This window comes from Triticum urartu, chromosome 3A (genome assembly GCF_056163025.1).
Source record: "Triticum urartu cultivar PI428250 chromosome 3A, HENAU_Tu73, whole genome shotgun sequence".
NCBI classification, from domain to species: domain Eukaryota; kingdom Viridiplantae; phylum Streptophyta; class Magnoliopsida; order Poales; family Poaceae; genus Triticum; species Triticum urartu.
Window position 1 is genome coordinate 120,334,684 of NC_141875.1, and position 6,133 is coordinate 120,340,816.

General features: G+C 50.5%; 1 long non-coding RNA gene across 1 annotated transcript; it reads right to left on the reverse strand.

The window, feature by feature from the left end:
- Window positions 1–3,717: 3,717 nt before the first annotated feature.
- LOC147978871 (uncharacterized) lies at window positions 3,718–5,913 on the reverse strand. Its single transcript, XR_015599639.1, has 2 exons — window positions 5,268–5,913; window positions 3,718–4,023 (listed from the first exon to the last, which is right to left on the reverse strand). It is a non-coding gene; the product is annotated as an uncharacterized LOC147978871 (long non-coding RNA).
- Window positions 5,914–6,133: the final 220 nt, after the last annotated feature.

The following is a 6,133-nucleotide window of genomic DNA, read 5'->3' on the forward strand; positions in this document are numbered from 1 at the left end:
AGGGGAGAGGGAGAAGAGAGTCCAGCCCAGCTGGGCCTCTCGCCGGCCCATCCATCACCGAGGCCCACCAATCCCGCTGCTAAACCTAGCCAGTCCCTCGATCCCCCTCATTTTCTCTCCCTCGCGCCGCCACTCAGGGACGAGGAGCCCGATCCCATCTCCCTCGCTCATCCTCCCCCCTCTCGTCCTCACACACCGCCGCCACTCATACACCCGCATCGCGCCCGATCCCCTTGCTCCCGATCCGCGCGCCTCTAGTGGGAGACCCGCGCTCCGCCCTCGCCGGAGCAAAGAACCAGGCCGGAGCCCCGTCGCCACCCACCGCCGTCGGCGACCACCAGGAGGGCCACCCCGCGCGCGACCCCGAGCCTCTCCACGCGCGCGCGGGACCATTGCTTCGCTCCCGCAGGCGCGCAGCGTCCCGTGGCCCCTGCGTTCCTCGCCCCGCCGCCGCACCATCTTCTCCACTTCCTGCCATCGAGCGTCGCTCTGCCCTTGCTCCATCCTCTGCTTCGCCTCTGCACCACCGGCCTTCAAGCTCGACACCCGCCCCGGCCATCTTCTCCTGCTGCCTCGAGCAGCTCCTTCACGGCCAGCTTCCACGAGATCTCCACCCCCCCCCTTGCTGCCCGGTTGGCCTTGTTTTCCCCTCTTGTCGCTGCCAGGACCCGGCAACCAGGGACGTCAAGGACGCCTTCGTGGGTTCCTTTCGCCAAGTACCACGACCGGCGAAGACCAAGTCAGAGACCTCCTCGAGCAGGAGCGTTTTTGGAATCACCAAGGCCACCTCAAGTTCGACTACGTTTTGCCGCCTCGACCGAGACCAACAAGTACCACGACGATGCATCATGTTCATCTACCGCCGTCTTCGGAACCGCTAAGAACGCCAAGTACCCCTACGCACGAAGACGCCAAGTCCGTTTCGGGATTCGTCAAGTACCGCTACCGATATGGCTCGAACATCTACGAAACGTGTACCACTACCGTCGCAAGTACCACTCCGAACCATGTACGACGACCGTCACCGAAGACTCGTGTAACGTGAACGACTACCATCGCGAGTACCTCTACGTCGTCATGTACCCCTACTTCCCACGACGACCCCGTGAACAACTACTTCCCCTTCGACATGTGTACCCCTACCGCCGAACTCGATCCGTTCCGATAACACACGCTTCGAAGGTATAACCCCGAGACGATGCCCGTAAATGAATGCATGTTGTATGAGATGCACCCTTGTTCGATAACGTCGCCCCTCTTTTGCCTTGCCACCGACATGTGGGAACTCGGTATTCGAGAGCACCCCACATTCTATCGCATGTCACGCTCCCCGTCGCATTTTCTTTTGCACCGAGATCTCAATCGAGTTACCGGAACCGATATGTTGCCGTGGCATCATTTTTGGATTCGTTGCCGTGGCACCCCTTTTCTTTCCACCACGGTGACAAATGCTTCATAAAGCTCTTATCAACATTTTCTTAAAAACTTGCATAAACTTGTTCATGTCATCCGCATCATGATAACAACAATTAAAATGCTTAAAATTGTTGTTGCATTAAATTGCTAATGCATATGGGGATTTACCGGAATTGTTGTTCGTTGCTTCCGGCCTCATTTAACCTTGACTAGATAGGTAGTTTTCATTTGTTTCCCCTCTTGCCATGTTTAACAACATTTAATATGGTTGGGTACATAAACGAGATCGAACTAAATAATTGATGTGGTGCTCCGTCAATATGCAACTCTTTGCATATTGAGCTCCACTTAATTTGTAGGATTGTTTGCGCACTTTGCCATGCCATGCTTCTTTAAACCGGACATGCATCATACTTGTTTTGCGCATCATGCCATGTTATGCGATGGTTGTTTACTATGTTGTGTGCTTCTTTTCCGGTGATTGCTTCTTCGGGTTGGTTCCGTTAACGTCAAGTTTGTGAGGACCCGTTCGACTACGTCCGTTTGTCTTCTTCATGGACTCGTTCTTCTTCCTTGCGGGATTTCAGGCAAGATGATCATACCCTCGAAGTCACTACTATCTTTGCTATGCTAGTTTGCTCGCTCTTTTGCTTTGCCAATGCTACGATGCCTACCTTTTGCTTGTCAGCCTCCCAATTGCCATGTTGAACCTCTAACCCACCTTGTCCTAGCAAACCTTTGATTGGCTATGTTACCGCTTCGCTCAGCCCCTTCTTATAGCGTTGCTAGTTGCAGGTGAAGATTGGAGCCGTTCCTTCTTGGAACATTTATTTACTTGTTGGGATATCATTATATTGCTATGTTATCTTAATGCATCTATATACTTGGTAAAGGGTGGAAGGCTCGGCCTCTCGCCTAGTGTTTTGTTCCACTCTTGCCGCCCTAGTTTCCGTCATATCGGTGTTATGTTCCCGGATTTTGCGTTCCTCACGCGGTTGGGTCATTATGGGAACCCCTTGATAGTTCGCCTTGATTAAAGCTTTTCCAACAATGCCCAACCTTGGTTTTACCATTTGCACCTAGCCTTTTCTTTCCCTTGGGTTCTGCAGACTCAAGGGTCATCTTATTTTAACCCCCCCGGGCCAGTGCTCCTCTGAGTGTTGGTCCACCTGTCAGCTACCGGTGGCCACCAGGGGCAACTCTGGGCTGGCCTACCCGTACCTAAGACAATCTGAGTGTGCCCTGAGAAAGAGATATGTGCAGCTCCTATCGGGATTTGTCGGCACATTCGGGCGGTGTTGCTGGTCTTGTTTTAACCTGTCGAATTGTCTTGTTGTACCGGGTTACCGAGTCTGATCGGTGTGTCTCGGGTGGAGGTCTATTCCTTCGTTGACCGTGAGAGTTTGTCATGGGCTAAGTTGGGACCCCCTGCAGGGATTGAACTTTCGAAAGCCGTGCCCGCGGTTATGGGCGGATGGGAATTTGTTAATGTCCGGTTGTAGATAACTTAAACCTTAATTAATTAAAATGAATCAACTGAGTGTGTTGCCGTGATGGCCTCTTCTCGGCGGAGTCCGGGAAGTGGACACGGTGTTGGAGTAATGCTTGCGTAGGATGTTCCTTTAGCTTCTCGCTCGTGCTTCGCCTTCTCTTCTCGCTCTCATTTGCGTACAAGTTAGCCACCATATATGCTAGTCGCTTGCTGCAGCTCCATTTATATTGCCGTACCTGTCCTATAAGCTTAAATAGTCTTGATCGCGTGGGTGTGAGATTGCTGAGTCCCTGTGGCTCACAGATACTATAATTCCAGATGCAGGTCCAGGTGATTTCGCTCCAGGTGACGAGTACGAGCTCAAGTGGGAGTTCGACGAGGACTCTCAGCGTTATTATGTTTCCTTTCCCGATGATCAGTAGTGGTGCCTAGTTGGGGTTCGATTCAGGGCCTTGTCGCATGTTGGGTTCTTTTCCATTTTGGCGCCGTAGTCGGGCCATGAGTGTTTGTTTGATGGATGTTATTTATGTACTCTGATGTGACATGGCGAGTGTAAGCCAACTATGTTATCTCCCCCTTTTATTATGTATTACATGGGATGTTGTAATGATTGCCTGACTTGCGACATTGCTTTCAATGCGGTTATGTCTCTAAGTCGTGCCTCGACACGTGGGAGCTATAGCCGCATCGAGGGCGTTACAAGTTGGTATCAGAGCTGTGACGCCCCCGATTTAATCGTACACTAATCATACACGCAAACGTGTACGATCAAGATCAGGGACCCACGGGAAGATATCACCACACAACTCTACAAATAAAATAAGTCATACAAGCATCATATTACAAGCCAGGGGCCTCGAAGGCTCGAATACAAGAGCTCGATCATAGACGAGTCAGCGGAAGCAACAATATCTGAGTACAGACATAAGTTAAACAAGTTTGCCTTAAGAAGGCTAGCACAAACTGGGATACAGATCGAAAGAGGCGCAGGCCTCCTGCCTGGGATCCTCCTAACTACTCCTGGTCGTCGTCAGCGGGCATCACGTAGTAGTAGGCACCTCCGGTGCAGTAGGGGTCGTCGTCGACGGTGGCGTCTGGCTCCTGGACTCCAGCATCTGGTTGCGACAACCAGAATGAAAGGAAAGGGGGAAAAGGAGGAGAAAGCAACCGTGAGTACTCATCCAAAGTACTCGCAAGCAAGGAGCTACACTACATATGCATGGGTATCAAATGGAGTAAGGGTATCATATGTGGACTGAACTGCAGAGTGCCGGAATAAGAGGGGGATAGCTAGTCCTATCGAAGACTACGCTTCTGGCAGCCTCCGTCTTGCAGCATGTAGAAGAGAGTAGACTGAAGACCTCCAAGTAACATCGCATAGCATAACCCTAACCGATGATCCTCCCCTCGTCGCCCTGTGAGAGAGCGACCACCGGTTGTATCTGGCACTTGGAAGGGTGTGTTTTATTAAGTATCCGGTTCTAGTTGTCATAAGGTCAAGGTACAACTCCAAGTCGTCCTGTTACCGAAGATCACGGCTATTCGAATAGATTAACTTCCCTGCAGGGGTGCACCACATACCCCAACACGCTCGATCCCATTTGGCTGGACACACTTTCCTGGGTCATGCCCGGCCTCGGAAGATCAACACGTCGCAGCCCCACCTCTACCAACAGAGAGGTCAGCACGCCGGTCTAAACCTAAGCGCCCAGGGGTCTGGGCCCATCGCCCTTAGCACACCTGCACGTTGCGAACGCGGCCGAAAGCAGACCTAGCCTAGTGGCCTTCCAGTCCAATCCGGCGCGCGCCACTCGGTCGCTGACGTCACGAAGGCTTCGGCTGATACCACGACGCCGGGATACCCATAACTACTCCCGCGTAGATGGTTAGTGCGTATAGACCAAATGGCCAGACTTAGATCAAATACCCAGATCTCGTTAAGCGTGTTAAGTATCCGCGAACGCCGACCAGGGCCAGGCCCACCTCTCTCCTAGGTGGTCGGAACCTGCCCTGCCGCTCCGCCTCAAAACTCCACTCGCGGGTGCTCCTCAAGCCGACCCGTCTTTAGTCACCACATGTATCATGTATAAAGTATATAGTATATACCCGTGATCAACTCCCGAGTGATCACGGCCCGATAGTATAGCAAGGCAGACGGACAAGAATGTAGGGCCACAGATGGAAATACTAGCATCCTATACTAAGCATTAGGATTGCAGGTAAAGGTAACAACAGTAGTAGCAAGGACAGGCTATGCATCAGTATAGGATTAACGGGAAGCAGTAACATGCTACACTACTCTAATGCAAGCAGTATAGAGAAGAGTAGGCGATATCTGGTGATCAAAGGGGGGGCTTGCCTGGTTGCTCTGGCAAGAGAGAGGGGTCGTCAACACCGTAGTCGTACGGGGTAGCAGCGGCGTCGGTCTCGGTGTCTAGAGAGAGAAGAGGGGGAAGAAACAATAAATATAATGCAAGCATATGCATAGTGATGCATGACATGACAAGTTACGGCGTTAGAGGTGCCCTAACGCGGTAGTAGGTGATACCGGTGAAGGGGGATAACATCCGGGAAAGTATCCCCGGTGTTTCGCGTTTTCGGACCGGTGAACCGGAGGGGGAAAGTTGCGAGTTTGATAGGTTAGGGATGCGTGGCGGATGAACGGGCTGCGTATCCGAATTCGCCTCGTCGTTCTGAGCAACTTTCATGTACAAAGTTTTTCCATCCGAGCTACGGTTTATTTTATATTAATTTTAAAAGATTTAAATCATTTTTAGGATTTATTTATTTAATTTAATCAACATTATCCAGAATAGTGTCTGCTGACGTCATCATGACGTCAGCATGACGTCAGCAGTCAACAGGGAGTTGACTGGGTCAATCTGACGTGTGGGTCCCGCATGTCATACACTGTTTACTCTTAATTAGGATCTAACTAATCTAATCACAGTTTAATTAAACTTAACTAGTTAATTAAATTAATTAAACCGGATTAATTAACTTAATTAATTTCTTAATTAATTAATTAATAATTAATTTTATTAAATCATTTTTATTTCTATTAATTATATTTATTTTATTTTTATTTTTTTAATTCCCTTTTTTTTATAAAACGTTCTGGGGGTGTGCCCCACTTGTCATAGGGCCAAGGCCCTTAACGGGCATATGGGTAGTGGTTCTCAGCGCAGCGTGGAGGCGGGCGCCAGCCCACCCAACAGGGCGATG